The following is a 20,511-nucleotide window of genomic DNA, read 5'->3' on the forward strand; positions in this document are numbered from 1 at the left end:
CCTCAACCCATCCCCCTTGCTGATGAAGGGTCTGGGCCCAAAACGTCAGCTTTTGTGCTCCTGAGATGCTGCTGGGCCTGCTGTGTTCAACCAGCCTCATATTTTATTATCTTGGATTCTCCAGCATCTGCAGTTCCCATTATCTCTGCATTTTGTCTGTTCTCCATTTTTCTTACGTTGCCCCCACCCAGCATTGCATTGTTTGCTCTTTTTAGACAGAACAATTTCTCTCCCTTTCACATTTCAATTTATACCCATTTGAAATTTTTTTTTCTTCTTCTACTATAATAACAACCCGTTTGCCTTTTGCATTGGGCTTCAACATCTTTCTCCTCATTTACTGTGTCTAAGGATTAACCAAAAACATTTCCCAACATCTTTCAAGAGCCATATCAGATTCCTTTTCCCTCCACAGAACACTGCCAGACCACAGCTTCCCTGCAGTGTGGAAGCAAGCAATTTGGTCCATCAAGTCCACATGAGCTCTCCAAAGAGCATTACACCCACTTACTGTAAACTGGTATTTCCCAAGGCTAATCCACTTAGCCTATACATCTTTGGAATGAGGAGGAAATCCACACAGACATGGGCAGAACGTGCAAACCCCATGCAAACGGTTGCCCCCAGGGTGGAATTGAACCCAGGTCCCTTGACGTAGCAGTGCTAAATACTGAGCCACTCCAGACCAGCTGCGATTCTCCTGCATTTTCTGCACTTGCTTTGGATATTTGCCACAACTGACAATTATTACATTCCACTGTAGGCCTAGATTTTGTTTTACATATTGAATTTAAATTTTGCCATGTGCTGTGGCGAGATTTGAACCCAGATTTGTCAGATGTTAGTATAGCCCCTGGGTTACTAGCCCACAGACATTGCCTCTGGTCTCTGTAAATGGTGGCTTTGCAACAAGCTGATACCTTCCCAGGGAGAGAGAGACTTTGGCAAGTCATTTTCTGAGCTGTACCATTTAGCCATGATGTGGAAGTGTCTGCCAAAGGAGTAGTGCTTCAAAAGCTTGTGATTTCAAATAAACCTGTATAACATTTAGCACCAACCTCCTTCAAAGACCCACTGTCAGCAACTCTAATTTCAAGGAAGTATATTGGGAAACATGATTGGGAGAAGGGTTTCGAGGCGACATGAGGCAAAAAACGTTTTCACTCAGAGATTGGTAAATGTTAGGAATTCACTGCCCACTTTTGATGGTTGAGGTGGAATCCCAATCCTCATTTAATAAGATCCTGAATCTGCTCCTGAAGTCCCTGCAAGGTGACAGACCACGAAAATGGGATTGGAACGTGCAGTTTCATTGTTTTTATTTCCAGCTGGCCCAGATACAATGGGCTGAATGGTCTCCTCCTGTGATGTAACTTTTCTATGCTTTCTATGTAATGGTCCCAGTCTTCTGCTGGAAGTCAGCCTCCCACCACCCTCCCAACTCCCTACAGCTCCGCAACACCTCCTTAACTCGAAGCCTAATGTGGGAGGTAGCCCGTGAGAAATCTCATTCCCTGTGAGTTGAATGATTTAAGTTCAGAAATTCCCCAAGCCAGGAAGGGATCGTCGAATGGTGCCTATTTCTTTTCTGAGGCTGGAACTTTGCTACATTCTGCACAGAGATTTGGACTTGCTCACATTGCGGTTCAGTCACTATTACAACAGCATGTCAAAGGAGCAAAGCTATAGACATCACTCAGTGCACTGTTGTCAGATCCTTGGATTCTGTATCACATCCCTGTTCTTACTGCTCACTGGGAATCCTGGGCCAATTTATTTCATGGTGCAGTGAACTCAGAATGTTTATCTCCGTCAATTCGTGCTTCAGGCTAGACTAGGCAGGAAAGCTGTTCCCGATGACCAGGGATCACCAGGTCAGCCATTTCGGTCTGAGATGAGGATAAGTGTCTCGACCCGGAGAGTGGTGAGCCTGTGGAGTTCTCTGCCACAGAAAGCAGCTGTGGTAAAATATTTTCAAGAAGGAGTTAGACATAGTTCTTAACACTAAAGGGACAGATGAGTAAGGGGAGAAAACAGGAAAAGGGGGGTTAGTTGGATGAACAGCCATGATCGTATTGAATGGGGGAGCAGGCTCGAAGGGCTGAATGGCCTACTCCTGTTCCTATTTTCTTTTCATGACGCAATTCATGTCATTTCTTTGACTCTAGCCTTTACAAGTTAGGAAGGCACTAACCAAACTAAGCGTAATCTAACTAAACTGAACAAGATTCCAACTGAATTCAAATAGAGCCCAGCTTTAACCAAACTGTAGGGAAGCAAGCTGGGTAATGACACAATGCGAATTCTCCCAAAAGCAGAGAGTGTTTCACAATTTGGATACCTATGATGATTCCAAAATTAAAATATTTGATATTTTGGAGATTATTCTGATCAAGAATGGCTATGATTTAAATTGCTTACCAGTCCCGTGACACAATAGTATTAAAGGTGCTTCGCTGTTGTACAAGCAAAGATTGGAACTTTGACTATAACAGCGCCTCCTTTAGGAGGCATCAACAATTAAAGATATCAATTTTCCTTTCATCCATGAATTATGAAAGGACACGTCTTGAGGATAAAAGAGCGCAGAGCTGGATGAATACAGCAGGCCAAGCAGCATCCCAGGAGCACAAAAGCTGATGCTTCAGCCCGAGGCCCTGCATCAGAAATGCAGTGATTTGATGAAGGCAAAGACAGATTTTCAACATGCAGAAAATGCTGGAGAAACTCAGCAGGAGAGAGAAACAGAGTTAACTTTTCCAATCTGACATGACTCTTCTTTAGAATTCAAAATGTTAACTCAGAGTTAACAGCCTGCTGAGCTTCTCCAGCATGTTCTGTGCTTTGCTTCAGATTCCCAGCATCCACAGTTTGTTGCCTTCGTTAGATTTTAACTAATTAGATTGTTGGATGGATATGGGCAAGCAGTTCACACAATTTTGGAAAGTTTAATGAATCATGGAATCCCTACAAGAGTGGAAGCAGACCATGCAGCCCATCAAGTCCACAGCACCACTCTGAAGAGCATCCCACCCAGACTCATCCCCATCCCCATCCCCATAACCTATTGGCCTGCATTTCCCATGGCCAATCCACCAAACCTCCACATCTTTTAACTGTGGGAGGAAATCCATGCAGACACGGGAAGAACATGCAAGCTCCACACAGACAGTCACCCAAGGGTGGAATCAAACCCGGGTTGCTGACCCCCCCACCCCAACAGGGTGAGAATCGTAGTGACCAGCCTTTAATTTAATATAGCCAGGACATATGGGGAAAGTGCCAGTATGATGGAATGTTTAGAGTTTATGGGGTGATCATTCTAAAGTTTTGCAATAAATTTATTCAGAAAGACAGTCAGAAAATGGTTGACATGAAATTAACTCAGGATGTCCTGTCCAGGAGCTAAAGGCCATGTTTAACATAGAGTTATGAACAGGTTAAGAACCAAAAGCCAAACCTGAGCTAATAGCAGAGGGAACTGCCTTTGTACGGTCTTTGTGTTGAAGTTTAATCATTGAAACGTGTCCTGCCCAGCTTCGCAGATTCTTCAAGATCTTTGCTGCCACCTTCTCTCTTTCTCTTGGCTCTTCAATGTCTTTAATGTCTAACTCTCCTGGGGAAGGGTTATACCTGAAACTTTGCTCCTTTCCTCCAGATGCTGCCTGGCTTGCTGTGTTCTAACAGCCTCCTGTTTGTCTACAAAGGTTTAAACCTGCCTGGATGTTTACTTACTCACACAGGGGTTGGATTGGTGAGGACTGGAACTACAGCCAGACATTCAGAATCAGACCTGAGGCTCATTACCCACAGGGACCATAAATGGGGAATCTGATATCATAGGGAAAGCCATTGCTTGGAGAGGTGAGAGAAGATGTAAATAATATGGTGGGGCAGTTGTATCACCGTTAGTAAATATGAATAAATATTTCCCACCCACCTGGATCAGCAAAACATGAAGCTTGCATTGTTAAATTGAGATAAGTGCGCCCTGCTTACTGAAGGAGATTCAGAAAGAATGAAGGTCTAAGTGTTATTCTGTACAGGGGCGTGGAAAGGCTGTGTAGAGCTAAAGTTAATACAGTGTTGGTAAGTGTTAATGTCACAGAGCCACTGAGTTGCCTTCGGCCCAACTTGTCCATGCTGACCAGATATCCTCAATTAATCAAGTCACATTTTGCCAGCACTTGGCCCCTATCCCTCTCACAGGAAGGACAAATGCAATATCCACACCAACACGTGGGAATCATTTGCTCTGGAATGCACAACCTGAAGAAGAAGCTTTTGCGAATGCGCCAGGCACTTCAAGCATCACCAAGTGCAGAATAAGCAGTGGAAAGAGAGTGCAGAGCCCAGCATGACCCCACCCCCTCCTCAAACACCACTCTGCCCCTTGAGAGTGGGAGTGTCCACAGCTCCAGTGATGGGACCAAGCTACCACCACAGAGCTCACTTACCCCTAGACCAGCAGCAGGTCCTGGTGACCCAGTGGGTAGCACTGCTCCCTCACAGCGCCAACGGACCTGGGTTTGATACCACCCTCGGGCAACTGTGTGGAGTTTGCACATTCTTCCCGTGTCAGCGTGCGTTTCCTCCAGGTGCTTCAGTTTCTTCCTACAAAGATGTGCAGCCTAGGTGGATTGGTCAGGCTAAGTTGCCTGTAGTGTTCGGGGAGATGTAGGACCAGGTGGATTAACCATGGGAAATGGAGTTGGGGTGGGGGTGGGGGGTGGAGGGTGTGGGATCTGGCTGGGATGCTGTTTTAGAGTGAAGGAAGGTGGGTGCGACTCTCTCTGCACTGTGGGGATTTTATTATGAAGTCATCCTTAATCCTGACGGACTAGCAGCAAAGGATGAGGTCGACTCAGGCTCCCTTCCCTAAGGGCAACTGTTGGTGTGCCTGTGTTTTCTCTTGATGTTTTTCCTCCTGGCCTGGAGAATTGCATGTGAGACAATCTATTTTACTGACATTGCCTTTGCCAAGGGTGTGTTTTGGGATGTTATGAGATTGGAACAGTTATTGTTTAGTAGTTAAACATTCTATTATTCTGTTAAGCTTTCCAATCAAGTTAAGTTGTACCAATTTCTCCTTTCTTTCAGTGTCTTATAACTGCAGTGTACAAATAATGTGTGTTTTGCTTCAGACTGGTAGTTTGCCCAATCACATTGCATCTGAAATGTTACATCTGCCGATTGACTTTAAAATAAGAAAAAGTTATCGTGGGCTGTCTCCTATTTGGAGAGGGTTAGCTCTGGTCCATAACATTATGGAGATCAGAACTGTACACAGTAACGTCAAAGGTAATCCAAGCAAAGCTTCACACAAAACGTTTCTATATTTTAGCCTAATCCCTCTACAAATGCGTCCAAACATTTTGCTTGCTTCCTGTAACTTTGTTAACCTTACATTTTCCCACATTGTGTTCCACCTGCCAAGTGTTTGCCTATTTCTTTAATCTGTCCATATCCCTCTGCCAATTCCCTAAGCCGTTCTCACCACTTGCTTTCCCATCCAAGGAGACAGAACAACCCAATGTTTTGACTCTACCTGACTCTTCATCAGAGCTGACATGAATTATAATCGGGGGCAACATTTATTCTATACTTGGGGAGAGGTGCAGATATGGGGGTGGTGGGGTATAGAGGGCCAGAGGAGAAAAGATATTAATAGTTCAGATGAAGTAGGAAAGGAAATACACACGTGTTATCTCAGTGGTTAGCACTGCAGCCTCACAGCACCAAGGACCCAGGTTCGATTCCAGCCTCTGGCGACTGTCTGTGGGGAGTTTACTCATTCTCCCCGTGTCTGCGTGGGTTTCTGCCGGGTGCTCTGGTTTTGTCCCACAGTCTAAAGATGTGTAGGTTAAAGTGTGTTGGCCATGGGAAATTGCCCATAGTGTCCAGGGATGTGCAGGCAGCGTGGATTAGCCATGGGAAATGCAGATTTAGGGATGGGGAGGGAGTCTGGGTGGAATGCTCTTTGAAGAGTTAGTGTGGGCATGTTGGGCCGAATGGACATCTCCACGCTTAAGCGATTCTATTGTATGACTGTGGATGTGAGTTCTGACAAACACCTCATTGAACACCAGCAGTGAAGTGGAAAGCAAGACCATAAGACCATAAGACATAGGAATGGAAGTAAGGCCATTCGGCCCATCAAGTCCACTCCGCCATTTAAATCATGGCTGATGGGCATCTCAGCACTATTTCCCTGCACTCTCCCCATAGCCCTTGATTCCTTTCGAGATCAAGAATTTGGCGATCTCTGCCTTGAAGGCATCAAACGTCTCGGCCTCCACTGCACTCTGCAGCAATGAATGCCACAAGCCCACCACTCTCTGGCTGAAGAAATGTCATCTCATTTCAGTTTTAAATTTACCCCCTCTAATTTTAAGGCTGTGCCCAAGGGTCCTAGCCTCCCCGCCTAACGGAAAGAACTTCCTAGCGTCCATGCACAGAACATGCACACCCCCAACCCCCAACTATAAGCATAAATGCTGTCCCCTCCACACTTCCCTTCAGCTCTGATGGAGAGTCATCTCAACTTGAAATGTTAGCTTACTGTCTCTCTCCATGGTCACTGCCTGACCTGCTGTGATTTCCAGCATGTTGTTGTCTTCAGGACAGATTCCATCATCTGCACTGATTTGTTACTCTATAGTTTCTTCTTTTCTAGTCTTAGTTATTAATTATTTCACACCTCTTTCTATCCTAAATGTAATGATATATTTTCAGTCTCTTTTTCTCATTACAAATCCACCATCTTCATCCCTCTGATAGACATCAAAGCAAAACAATTATTTAATAATTGGTTGATCCTTCGCTTATGAAGAGAGATTGATTAGTATGGGACTATAGCAATGGAATTTAGAAGAATAAGGCACGGTATCAGAGAAATATATAAAATTACAAAGCAAGTGGAGTAGATAGAAGCAGGGAGGTTGTTTCCACTGGAGGGTGAAACTAGAGCCAGGGGGCATCGCCTCAAAATTAGGGGGAGCAGGTTCAGGACTGAGTTGGGGAGGAACTTCTTCACCCAAAGGGTTGTGAATCTGTGGAATTCCCTGCCCAGTGAAGCAGCTGAGTCTACCTCATGGAATGTTTTTAAGGCAAAGTTCGATAGATTTTTGAACAAGTAAAGGAATTAAAGGTTATGGTGAGTGGGTGGGTAAGTGGAGATGAACCCACGAAAGGATTAACCTTGTTCTTATTGAATGGCAGAGCAGGTTTGAGGGGCCGGATGGCCTTCTCCTGTTCCTGTTCCTTATGCTCTTATATTTTCATGTAGTGCTGCCATTTTGTTGTACTTTCCTGAGGGTTTAATGTATGCACCCATTTGTGGTCCCATCCCTCTCCCGAGTTTTATTTGTTGTTTCTGGGCAATAATTAATTCAGGCCATGAGGGCCTCACCCTTCAGTCATGAAGAAGAGTCACACTGGACTTGAGATGTTAACTCTGCTCCTGTCTCCACAGATGCTGACAGACTTGTAGAGTTCCTGCGGTACTCTCTGCACCCGCTTCAGATGTAAAATTGTTGGATGATATCAAGCACTTGGAAGCCGGCATAGGCTTAAGTTGAGAGGGGAGAGATACAGAAGGGTCCAGAGGGACCACTTCTTTCACACAGAGGATGGTGAGCATCTAGAACGGACTGCCAGAGGTCGTGGTAGAACCAAGTACAATGTTGTCATTTAAAAAACATTTAGACAGATACATGGAAGGGATGGGTGCAGAGGAATATGGACCAAAAGGGCAAGTTGGGCCAAAGGGCCTGTTTCCATGCTGTAGACCTTATGACCTATAAGGAGGATAGTGAGAAATTGAAGACAGATTAGTGCAATGGCTTAATGCAGAAGAGGCGGCACTGCAGCCTCACAGCGCCAGAGACCCAGGTTCAATTCCCGCCTCGGGTAACTGTGCGGAGTTTGCACATTCTCCCCATGTCTGCGTGGGTTTCCTCTGGGTGCTCCAGTTTCCTCCCACAGTCTAAAGATGTGCAGCTTGGGTGGATTGGCCATGCTAAATTACCCGTAGTGTTCGAGGATGTGTGGGTTATAGGGAGATGGGCCTGGGATGCTTCAAGGGGAGGTGTGGACGTGTTGGGCTGAAGGGCCTGTTTCCACACTGTAGGGAATTTAAAAAAAGACCCTGAGATGGTTCATTTCAATTCGGAGCATGAGGAAAGCAGATATAAAATAAAAAGGCCACGATTCTGAAACAGGTCTATCTACACAAGTCAGTGGAAGTGACAGAACAGTTTGAGAAGTTGAAGATAAATTACAGGGAATGCTGAGCTTCATAGCTTCAGGGTGTAGAGAAGAAAAACAAGCACATGATACTAAACCTGTGTGTACTGTTACACCCCCAGCTGAAGTGTTCAGTCCAGTTTTGGGCACCAGACCAAGGGATAGGAGGTGAAAGCATTAAGGAGGGTACAAAAGGATAGGTCCAGAGATGAGGGATTTCCACTGCATGGATCACATAGAGATTTTGGGGGCTGATCTCCTCACAGAAGATAAGATCAAGAAGAGATTTGTACGAGGCACTCCTGTGGAGTCTGGACAGAGTCGATAGAGAGCACGAAAGAAAAGCAGAGGAGAAAATACAAGATCTGTTGATAGGGGGCTGACGTGAGTAACACAACACACTCACGACCACCTCAATAACCCTGAGCTTGTCTAAAACAGTGCCGTGATTTATAATGACAGCCATTCACCATTCAGCCCAGTGCTCACCGACTCCAGGTTTGGTGAAGCTTAGTTTGAAAATTCTCATCCTCATTTTCCAATGCCTTCACAACACCACATCTTTCTTTCCCCAAAGTGTCAGGTTAGATGTCAAATTTTGCACACCTTCCTGTGGAGAGAATGAGCCTCCATTAGGCCTAAAACCTCAAATTCTGACCCTTTGAGCAGTTTTAATCACAGTTTTAATGTCTGACCCTATACTCTGGAACTTCCCCAGTAAATCTCTCCACCTCTCTGTTCTCCTTTAAGACACTCCTTTGACCAAGCATTTGGTCTGTCTTAAGGTTTTATGGAGAAAGACTGCAGAAAGCTACAGCACAGAGGGATGTGGTGGGGTCTGTGTGAATAAATTACTACAGGCTAGCATCCAAGTTCAGTGGGTGATAGGGAAGGCAATTGGCTTTTATTTCAAGCAGAGTTGAGCACAAAAACAGGGAGATCTTGCTAAGTCTATGCAAGGCACTAGTCAAATCATGGTTGGAATATAGTGAACAGTTTTGAGCTCTTCATCTGTGAACAAATGTACTGACATAGAATTGTGTTGATCGAGGGTTCGGAGGAATTTTTCTGATGAGAGGTTGAGTATATTGGGCCTGTACTCACTGGAGCTTCAAAGAATAAGGGGTGACCTTATTGAAACACACAAGATTCTCGGGTGACATGATAGGGTAGATGTTTAGATATTGTTTCCCCTTGTTAGGAGTGCCTAGAACCGGATGGTATAATCTCAGGGTAAAGGGGTCTCGCATTTAAGACAGAAATGAGGATTTTTTTTCTCTCGGAGGGGAATGAATCTGTGGAAATTTTTTTACTGCAGAGGGCTGTTGGACCTGGGTCGTTTAACCAGAAAGAAGACAGAGCGTGAAGTCCTTATTTTTGATGTTTGTAGTTTGTTTAGGAATAAAGAGAGAGAAATAGAGAGAAATCTGATCCGGTAAGTAGTTGAGGAATTTTTTTTTCAGTTTATTGTTTGCAGTTGTGAGGATCACAATGGCAGGAGAACTCAGCCCTGTAGAACACTCCTCCTGCAATTTGTGGGAAATCAGGGACACTGAAAGTCTCCATGGTGACCACATATACCTGTAGTATGTTCAGCTGTATGCAGTGCCTGGAGCTGCAGATGGGCACACTATGGAGCACGATGGGTAGCATGTTTAACCAGCTGGTCAGACCACAAGTAAGGCCTGCACAGGCAGGAAAGTTCTGGTGACCACCAAGAAGACAATGGTCTAGTGGTATTATCACTGGACTGTTAATCCAGAGACCCAGGTAATTTTCTGGGGACACAGATGGTGGAATTTGAATTCAATAAATATCTAGATATAAATTATGGAGACTTTGTTTGAGGGATGGACAGGATACAGATGTTTCAGGCAGGATACAGGGGGATATAAAAGGGGTGGGGGTTTGTACCACTTGTTAAGGAGACAGAAGAACAGATATGTAGGCAGATTTTGGCAAGATGTAAAAGTAACAAGATTGTTGTCATAGGTGATTTTAACTTCCCATATATTGACTGGGACTTACTCAGTGCTTGGAGTCGCATAGGACAGAGTTTGTAAGGAGCATCCAGGAGGGCTTCTTGAAACATTATGTAGACAGTCTGACTAGGAAAGAGGCTGTACTGAACCTAGCATTGGGGAATGAGCCTGGCTAGGTGGTCGCTGTCTCAGTAGGAGAACAGCTTGGGAACAGTGATCACAATTAGGTAAGTTCTAAGGTACAGATGGATAAAGATAAGCGTGGTTGTCAGGTGAAGGTGCTATATTGGGGGAAGGCTAATTACAACAGTATTGGGCAGGAACTGAAGAATGTAGATTGGAGGCAGATGTTTGAGGGAAAGTCAACATCTGGTATGTGGAAGGTTTTCAAGTGTAAGTTACTCAGAACTCAGGACCAGTACATTCCTTTAAGGATGAAGGATAAGTACGGCAAGTTTAAGGAACCTTGGATAATGAGAGATATTGTGAGCCTAATCAAAAAGAAAAAGGAAGCATTTATTATGATAGGAGGCTGGGAACACACGAAGCAAAGGTGGGATACAAGGAAAGTCAAAAGAAACTTAAGCAAGGAGTCAGGAGGACTAAAAGGAGCCATGGAAAGTCATTGACCAACAGGATTAAGGAAAATCCCAAGGGTTTTTAAACATATATAAAGAGTAAGAGGGTAGCCAGACAGCGGGGTGGCCCACTCAAGGAAAGGGAAGGGAATTAATGTGTGGATCCAGAGGAAACGGAGAAGGTATAAAACTGTGTCAGTATTCACCGTAGAGAAGGACTTGATGATAATGGGTTGATGATAATGAGATGAGTGATAAGTCAGGAGAAGTGTGTGTAGATAGTTTGGGTCATGTTGCAATCAAAACAGAGGAGGTATTGGGTGTCTTGAAAGTCACTAAGGCAGACAAGTCCCCAGAGCCTGATGGGATATACCCCAGAATACTGAGAAAGGCAAAAGAGGAATTTGCTGGGGCCTTGAGGGAAATCTTTGTATCCTCACTGGCTACAGGGAAGGTCCCAGAGGATCGGAGAAAGGCCAATGTTGTTCCTTTGTTTAAGAAGGGTGGCAAGGATAATCCAGCTAATTACAGGCCAGTGAGCCTTACGTCAGTGGGTAAGGAAATTCTAGGAGAGGGTTCTTCAAGACAGGATTTACTCCCCCCTGGAAATCCACGGGCATAGTTTTGTGAAGGGGAGGTCGTGTTTCACTAACTTGGTTGAGTTTTTTGAGGAAGTGACAAAGATGATTAATGAGGTTAAGGCAGTGGATGTTGCCTCCATGGACTTCAGTAAGACCTTTGACAAGGTCCCTTATGACAGGGTGATACAGAAGGTAAAGTCGCACAGGGTCAGAGGTGAGCTTGTAAGATGGATAAAAAGCTGGTTCAGTCATAGAAGACAGAGGGTAGCAGTGGAAGGATTCATTTCTGAATGGAGGGCTGTGACTAGTGGCATTCATCAGAGAGCAGTGTTGGGATCTTTGCTGTTTGTATTTTATATATATATATGTGTGTGTATATATAAATGATTTGGAGGATAATGTAACTGGTCTGATTAGTAAGTTTGCTGATGACACAAAGGTTGTTGGAATTGCGGGTAGTGATGAGGACTGTCAAAGGATACAGCAGGATATAGATCGGTTGGTGTCTTGGGCGGAGAGATGGCAGATGGAGTTTAATCCGGAGAAATGTGAGGTAATGTGCTTTGGAAAGTCTATTCCAGTTGGAAAATATACAGTAAATGGCAGAACCCTGAAGAGTACTGATGGGCAGAGGGATCTGGGTGTACAGGCACACAGGTCACTGAAAGTGGCAACATGGGTGGAGAAGCTTGTCAACAAGGCATATGACATACTTGTCTTCGTCGGCTGGGGCATTGAATTTAAAAATTAGCAGATAATGCTACAGCTTTATGGAACATTAGTTAGGCCGCATTTGCCATAATGTGTTCAGTCCTGGTCATAACACTACCAGAAGGTAGTGGTGGCTTTGGAGAAGGTACAGAAAAGATTTACCAGGATGTTGCCTGGTATGGAGGGCATTAGCTGTGAGAAGAGGCCAAAGAAACTTGGGTTGTTCTCATTGGAACAACGGAGGTTGAGGGGTGACCTGATAGGGGCCTACAAGATTATGAAGGGCATGGACAGAGTGGACAGTCAGAAGCTTTTTCCCAAGGTGGAAGTGTCAGCTACCGGGGCCATGGGTTTAAGGTGCATGGGGCAAGGTTTAAAGGTGATGTACGAGGCAAGTTTTTTATACAGAAGGTAGTGGGTGCCTGGAACTCACTGCTGGGGGAGGTAGTGGAAGCAGATACTACAGTGACTTTTAAAGGGCGTCTTGACAAATACACGAATAGGATGGGAATAGAGGGATACGGTCCCCGGAAGGGTAGGGGGTTTTAGTTGTGACAGACAGCATATTGGTGCAGGCTTGGTGGGCCAAAGGGCCTGTTCCTGTGCTATAATTTTCTTTGTTTTATCTGGAATTAAGAATCTAACGAAGATCATGAATCCATTGCTGATTGTCAGGAAAATGCCATCTGGTTCACAAGTGACCTTTAGGGAAGCAAACTACCATCCTTACCTGGTCTGGCCTATGTGTGACCCCAGACCCACAGCAACGTGGTTGACTCTTTACCGCCCTCTGGGTAATTAGAGATGGGCAATAAATGCTGCCTAGTCAGTGATGCCCTCATCCCATGAATGAATAAAGAAAGGGACCAGTAAGTATGGGCAAGAAATACAGGAGTCTCTGGGGCTATCCCGCTCTCTAAAGGATATACCATGTTGGATAGAACATGGAACATAAAACAGTACAGCACAGTACAGGCCCTTCGGCCCACGATATTGTGCCGAACTTTTACCCAAAACCAAAGGTCTATCTAACCTCCACCCCTGCCTAATACTATCATCCATATGCCAATCTAATAGTCACTTAAATGCCCCTAATGAGGCCGACTATACTACCCTCACTGGCAACGCATTCCACACTCCGACGACTCTCCAAGTAAATAACCTACCTCTGATGTCTCCCCTATATCTACCTCCACTCACATTAAAACTATGTCTCCTCATAATAGCTACCTCTACCCTAGGAAAAAGTCTCTGGCTGTCCACTCTATTTGTACCTCTGATCATTTTGTACACCTCTATCAAGTCACCCCTCATCCTTCGGCGTTCTAAAGAGAAAAGCCCTGGCTCTCTCAACCTTTCCTATAATTTCACGCAACATCCTGGTAAATCTCCTCTGTATCTTTTCCAAAGCTTCCACATCTTTCCTGTAATGAGGTGACCAGAACTGGACACAATACTCCAGATGTGGCCGAACCAGGGTTTTGTATAACTGGAGCATAACTTCACAGCTCTTGAATTCAATTCCTCTATTAATGAACACTAACACACTTTACGCCTTCTTAGTAACTCTATCCACCTGGGTGACAGCTATCAGGGAACTGCGGACATGAACCCCAAGATCCTTCTGCACTTCCACACTGCCAAGAATCTTCCCATTAACCCTGTATTCTGCTTTCAAATTTATCCTTCCAAAATGTATCATCTCACACTTTTCAGGGTTAAATTCCATCTGCCACTTCTCAGCCCAGCTCTGCATCCTATCAATGTCCATTTGTAACCTAGAACAGCCGTCCACACTGTCCACAACTTGACCCACCTTTATAATGTCCACGAACTTACTAATCCACCCTTCCACTCCTTCATCCAAATCATTTACAAAAATCACAAACAGAAGAGGACCCAGAACAACTCCTTGTAGTATACCACTCGTAACTGAGCACCATGTTGAATACTTTCTGTCCACTACCACTATTTGTCTTCTAAGACCCAGCCCATTCTGAATCCAATCTGCCACATTTCCCCCTATCTTATGCCTCCTTCTGCATGAGCCGACCACGGGGAACCTTATCAAACGCCTTACTTAAATCCATGTTTACCGCATCCACTGCTCTACCTTCGTCCACGTGTTTGGTCACCTCTGCAAAGAATTCAATAAGGTTTGTGAGGCATGATCTACCCCTTACAAATCCATGCTGATTATCATGAATCACACTGTGCCTTTCCGAGTGATCATAAATCCTATCTCTCAGAGCTCTTTCCAATAATTTTCCCACCACTGAAGTAAGAGTACCTGGTCTGTAATTTCCGGGGTCATCCCATTCCCTTTTTTGAACAAGGGAATGACATTTGCCACTCTCCAATCTTCCGGCACTACACCCATGGATAGTGAGGATGAAGGTCCTCCGATCTCTTCCCTCATTTCCCATAGAATCCTTGGATCAGGCCCAGGGGATTTATCTATCTTCAAGTTCCTCAAAATTCCCAGTGCGTCTTTCTTCCTAACATCCACCGCCTCTCGCTGACCAGCCTGTTTCATGTTGTCCTCCCATACAACTAGGTCCCTCTCAGTTGTGAATGCTGAAGAAAAGTATTCATTCAGGACCTCTCCTATCTCTTTAGGCTCCGTGCACAAATTCCCTTTACAATCCTTGATTGGCCCTACCCTTTCTCTGGTCATTCTCTTTTTCCTCACATGCATGTAAAAAGCCTTGGAGATTTCCTTGATCCTATCTGCCAAGGTTTTCTCATGCCCCCTTATAACTCTCCTAAGCCCTTGCTTCTGCTCCTTCCTGGATAACTTGTATCCCTCTGGAGCCTTTTCCGTTCCTTGTTTCCTAAACCTTACATAAGCATCCTTCTTCCTCTTAACCAGTTGATCGACCTCGCTCGAGAACCAAGGCTCCCTCACTCGACCGTATCTTCCCTGCCTGCTAGTGACAAACATATCGAGCAAACACAGTATGCATTCCTTAAACAATCTCCACATTTCTGTGGTGCTCTTCTCTGACAGCATCTGTTCACATTTTATGTTACCCAGTTCTTGCCTAACAGAATTATAGTTATCCTTCCCCCGATTATAAACCTTACCCTGCCGTATGTTCCTATCCTTTTCTATGATTATTGTAAAAATAACAGTTACAATCGCTACCGCCAAAATGCCCTCCAAGTCTAACACTTGGCCTGATACATTACCAAGCACCAAATGCAAAAAAGTGGCCTCTCCACATGTTGGTCTATCTACGTACTGTGCGAGGACTCCTTCCTGAACACACTGGGCAAAATCCGCTCCATCTAAACTGTTACAACTAGAACATAGAACATAGAGCATAGAACATTGCAGTACAGTAGAAGCCCTTCAGCCCGCGATGTTGCACTGACCTGTGAAACCAATCTGAAGCCCGTCTAACCTACACTGTTCCATTATCATCCATATATTTATCCAATGACCATTTAAATTCCCTTAAAGTTGATAAGTCTACTACTGTTGCAGGCAGGGCATTCCACACCCTTACTACTCTCTGAGTAAAGAACCTACCTCTGACACCAGTCCTATATCTATCCCCCCTCAATTTAAAGCTATGTCCCCTTGTGCGCGCCTTCACCATCCAATGAAAAAGGCTCTCACTGTCCACCCTATCCAAACTTCTGATCATCTTGTATGTCTTTATTAAGTCACCTCTTAACCTTCTCTCTAACAAAAACAGCCTCAAGTCCCTCAGCCTTTTCTCTTGGAAAGTTGAAATCACCCATGACTGCAACCCTGTGACTTTTGCATCTTTCCAGTATCTGCCTCCCAATCCGCTCCTTCACTTCTCTGCAACTATTAGGGGGTCTGTAAAAAACTCCACCCAAAGTGACCGCTCTTTTCTCGTTCCGGATCTCAACCCAAACTGGCTCTGTAGACATATCATTCTTAAACTGCCTTTCAAAGCTGCTATATTAGCCCTGACTAGCAATGCCACTCCCCCGCTTCTTTTCCCACACTCCCTATTTCTTTTAAAGCATCTAAATCCCAGAATTTTCAACAACCATTCTTGTCCCTGAGTTATCCAAGTTTCTGTAATGGCCACAACATCGCAGTTGCAAGTACCGATCCATGCTCTAAGTTCATCCCCCTTATTTCTGATACTTCTAGCATCGAAGTATACACACCTCAAACCATCTCTGTGTCCACAATTACACTCCATCGACCTCATTTCTTTATTAACAACCTCACTCCTGGTTGTGTCTGTTGGAAGGCTGAATACCTCATCCTGTGAATTACAAATCCGGTTCCCTACCCCCTGCCAATCTAGTTTAAGCCATCCCGTATAGCTCGAGCAAACTTCCCTCCCAGGATATTTGTGCCCATCCGGTTCAGGTGCAACCCCTCCTTACTGAACAGGTTCCACCTTCCCCAGAATGTGCTCCAATTATCCACATAATGGAAGCCCTCCCTCCTGCACCAGCCCTGTAGCCATGTGTTTAGCTGCACTCTCTCCCTGTTTCTTACTTCAGTACCACGTGACACTGGTAGTAATCCAGAGATAACTACCTTGTTTGTCCTGGACTTCAGCTTCCAACTTAACACCCTGTACTCGTTTTTCACATTCTCAGTACATTTTCTACCTATGTCCTTGGTACCAGGACTGCTGGTAGCTCACCCTCCCCCTTAAGGATCTTGAAGACGCGACCCGAGACAACACAGACCCTGGTACCCAGCAGGCAACACACCATCCGTTCATCTTGTTCGCGTCCACAGAACTGCTTGCCTGTGCTTCTTACTATTGAATCCCAATGCCCGAATATCTTAGTTCACTTCCCGGCTCGCGCTCGCTCCACTCCGGCCACTGAAAACAAGAAGGTCGTTGCTGCACGAAGTGAGCTTTTATAGGGAAAAGCATACTTTCCCATCTGCACCCTGGCTCGCACTCTCTCCACTCCCACCCCTGAATGCAGGGATACTGCTGTGGGGGTTAGCCACTCTGGAGAAAGCAGCCCAACAGCCAGGTTAATGGTACCAGAAGAAAAAAGCTGGGAGAGCTTTAATGATGGGGAACTGGATTGCAAGGGGAGCTCTCGGATAGTTTTGTGACAACAAATGAGACTCTTGAATGTTATGTTGCCTCCATGGTGCCAGTCCCAGGGTGAGGGATGTCTCAGGTTGGATGCAGGGCTTTCTGAAGGGGGAGGGTGAACAGTGGCAGAGATGGTACATGTTGGTAGCAACGACATAGGTAAAAAAGGACAAAAATAATGTCCTGCAACAGGAATTTAGAGCATTAGGAAGAGGAGGACTATCAAGATTGTAATCTCCAGATTACTTCCAGTGCTACATGCTCCTGAGTATAGGAATAGAAAGAAAGGTCAGGTGAACATGTAGGTAAAGGGATGGCTTCGGAGGGAGGGCTTTAGATTTTTGGATTATTGCAACAGTTTCTGGGGAAGATGGAACCTGAGCAACTGGACAGGTTACACCTGAACCAGAATGGGTCCAATATCCTTGCTGTAGTCTTGGTGAAATTTTAAAACTGATTTGACAGTAGAATGGGGCACAGAGTAGATCTAAAGACAGGAGTATGGTCCAATCGGGTACAGAAGGAATACTGGGCCAGTCCAGCAGGCAAAGAATGGGAGGTCCGGAAAGCTAAATTGTATCGACCTTTATTGCAAAAAGCTAAACTAGTAAAGTACATGAACTTACAGCATTGATCAACACGGGAAATATGTTATCGTTATAATCACTGAGATATGGTTGAAGAAATTTCAGGACAGACAACTCAACATTTCAGGGTATAGATGTTTCATGCATGATGAGGGGAGATGTAAGAGAAATAGAGTTATTGCATTATTGATAAGGGAGACCATTTCTGCAGTAATGAGGAAGGGTGTCGTAGGAGGCTCTTAAAAAAGACCACCTGGGTAGCGCTTAGAAATAAAAAGGATGATTATCTTGCTGTGATTACACAACAAGCCTCCCAACAGGGAGTGGGAGATAGACAAGCAGATATGTGGGCCAATTACAGAGGGGTATGAAAAGAATAGTGTTAGAGTTGAATAGGATTTCTACTTTGCTCAATAAACTGGGATTGCCTGCTTGTGAAAGTATTCAATGGGGTTGAATTTTTAAACTGCAGCCAAGAGTGATTTTTGTACCAGTACACAGACAGTCCTGCTAGAGGTAATGTGGAGATGCCAGTGTTGGACTGGGATGAACAAGGTCAGGAGTCACACGACACCAGGTTATAGTCCAACAGGTTTATTTGAAATCACAAGCTTTCAAAGCGGTACCCCCTCGTCAGGTGATGAGGCTAGAGATGCGGCGGTGCTGGACCTAATCCCAGGGCATAAAACTGGTCAAATGGTTGAAGCATCAGTAGGTAAGCATTCTGGGGGCAGTGACCTTAACTCTAAGTTTCAAAGTCATTCTGGAAAAGGATAAGGATTGCGTAGAAATTAAAAGTCTAAATTCCCCTAAGGCTAACTTCAATTAGGCTAATTTCAACATTATTAGAAAGGAGCTGGCAAACACAGATTGGGAGTAGCTACTTGCAGGTAGATCAACATTTGGAAAGTGGGAGTCTTTTAAAATTAGGAGAGCGAGAGTTCAGGCTCAGCGTTTTCCTCTAAGAGTGAAGGGCAATGGCCACATGTCCACCAAACCCTGGATGTCAAGGGTATCAAGAGTTTGCTCTAGTAAAAGAAGGAAGCCCATGTCAGGTACAGGCCATTACAAACAGAGGAAGTATAGAGAGTGTAGAGTGTACCTATAAAGGATATTAGGAGGGCAAAGAGGGGCCATGAAATATCTTTGGAAGATTGGATCAAGAAAACCAAAAAAACTATAAGGATATAAAGAGCAGGAGGATTCCCAAGGAAAGTCTGGGAGCAATTAGAGATCAAAGGAACAACCTGTGAATGAAGCCAGTGGACATGGGTGAGATCTTAAATTAATACTTCTCTTCTGCATGAATGATATTGTAGCCGAAGGCTTTATTTGGGATGGTGAGGTTCTGGACATACTCAGATTAATAAAGAGGAGGTAGTAGATGTTTTATCTGGTATAAAGCTGTATAAATCCCCTAGACCTGATGTGATCTAAGCCAGGCTGCTATGGGAAGCAAGGGAGGAGGTTGCTGGAGCCCTGGCAGAAATACTTAATACTTCACTGGTCACAGGTGATGTGCCAGATGACTGGAAGATAGTAGATATGGTTCCTTTGTTCAAGAAGAGCAGAGGAGAAAGGCCAGGCACATGCAAACCAGTTAGTCTGATGAGAGTGGTAGGGAAATTATTGGAAACAGTTCTGAGCCACAAGATTAATTAACACTTTGAAAGGGAGGGATTGATCAGTGATAGCATGGATTTATTGGAGGGAGATCCTGTCTGACTAATTTGATTGAGTTTCTTTGAAAAGGTGAGTAATAATATTGATGAGGGAAGTGCAGTTGATGGGTTTATATGGGCTTCAGTAAGGCCTTTGAGAAGTTCTCCGTGGAAGGTTTGTCCAAAAGAGAAGACCCCATAAGGTCCAAGGCAAATTACAAACTGGATTCAAAATTGGGTTGCAAACAGGCTGGAAAGGGTGATGATGGAAGGTTGATTTTGTGATCAGAAGCCTGTGACCTGGTGTACCACAGGGCTGGATGTTGGGACACTGCTGGTTGTCATGTACATTAATGACATAGACATGAATGTAAAAGGTTTAATTAGAAAGTTTGCTGATGACCTGAAAATTAGGATGTTGTTTATAGTGAGAAGGATGGTCTCAGACGACAGTCTGATACTGATAGCTGATGAACTAGACACAGCGATGGCAAATGGAATTTCATCCTGATAATGCATTCTGAGATGTCCAATAAGGGACAGGTTTACACAATGAATGGTAAATACCTTGGGAGTATTGAGGAACAAAGGGACTCTGATGTACAAGTTCATAGATCCCTGGAGGTACAGCTTGAGTAGACAGGGGAGTGAAGGCGGCATACGGAATGCTTGGCTTTGTTAACCGGGGTGTGGAATATAGGAACAAGGAAGTCTTGTTACAACTTCATAAAACATTGATCAGTCCACATATGGAACACTGTATGTAGTTCTGGTTGCCACACTATCAGAAGGCTTTGATCGCACTGGGGATGGTGCAGAATAGATTCACTGGATGATGCCTGGGATGGAAAGTCTCCGTCATGAGGAGAGACTTGATGGGCTGGGTATGTTACCTTTAGAGCAGAGGAGGCTGAAGGGGATCTGATTGAGGTAAACAAAATTTCAAAAGGCATGCACAGTGTAGATAGTCTGAAGCTTTTTCCTACGGCAGGCATATCTAAGACCAAAGGACATTGATTTAGGGTGAGCAGTAAGTAGGGAACTGAAGGGAAAAACGTTTCTCATGCAGAGGATGATAGAAATATGGGATGCACTGCCTGAGAGGGT

The 20,511-nt window shown here is 44.6% G+C and overlaps 1 protein-coding gene across 1 annotated transcript in view; it reads left to right on the forward strand.

Annotated features, from left to right (window-relative positions):
* lmx1al (LIM homeobox transcription factor 1, alpha-like) overlaps positions 1-20,511 on the forward strand; it is a 508,073-nt gene that overhangs the window by 64,396 nt on the left and 423,166 nt on the right. The window lies entirely within an intron of this gene.

This window comes from Stegostoma tigrinum, chromosome 35, assembly GCF_030684315.1.
Source record: "Stegostoma tigrinum isolate sSteTig4 chromosome 35, sSteTig4.hap1, whole genome shotgun sequence".
Lineage (NCBI taxonomy): Eukaryota > Metazoa > Chordata > Chondrichthyes > Orectolobiformes > Stegostomatidae > Stegostoma > Stegostoma tigrinum.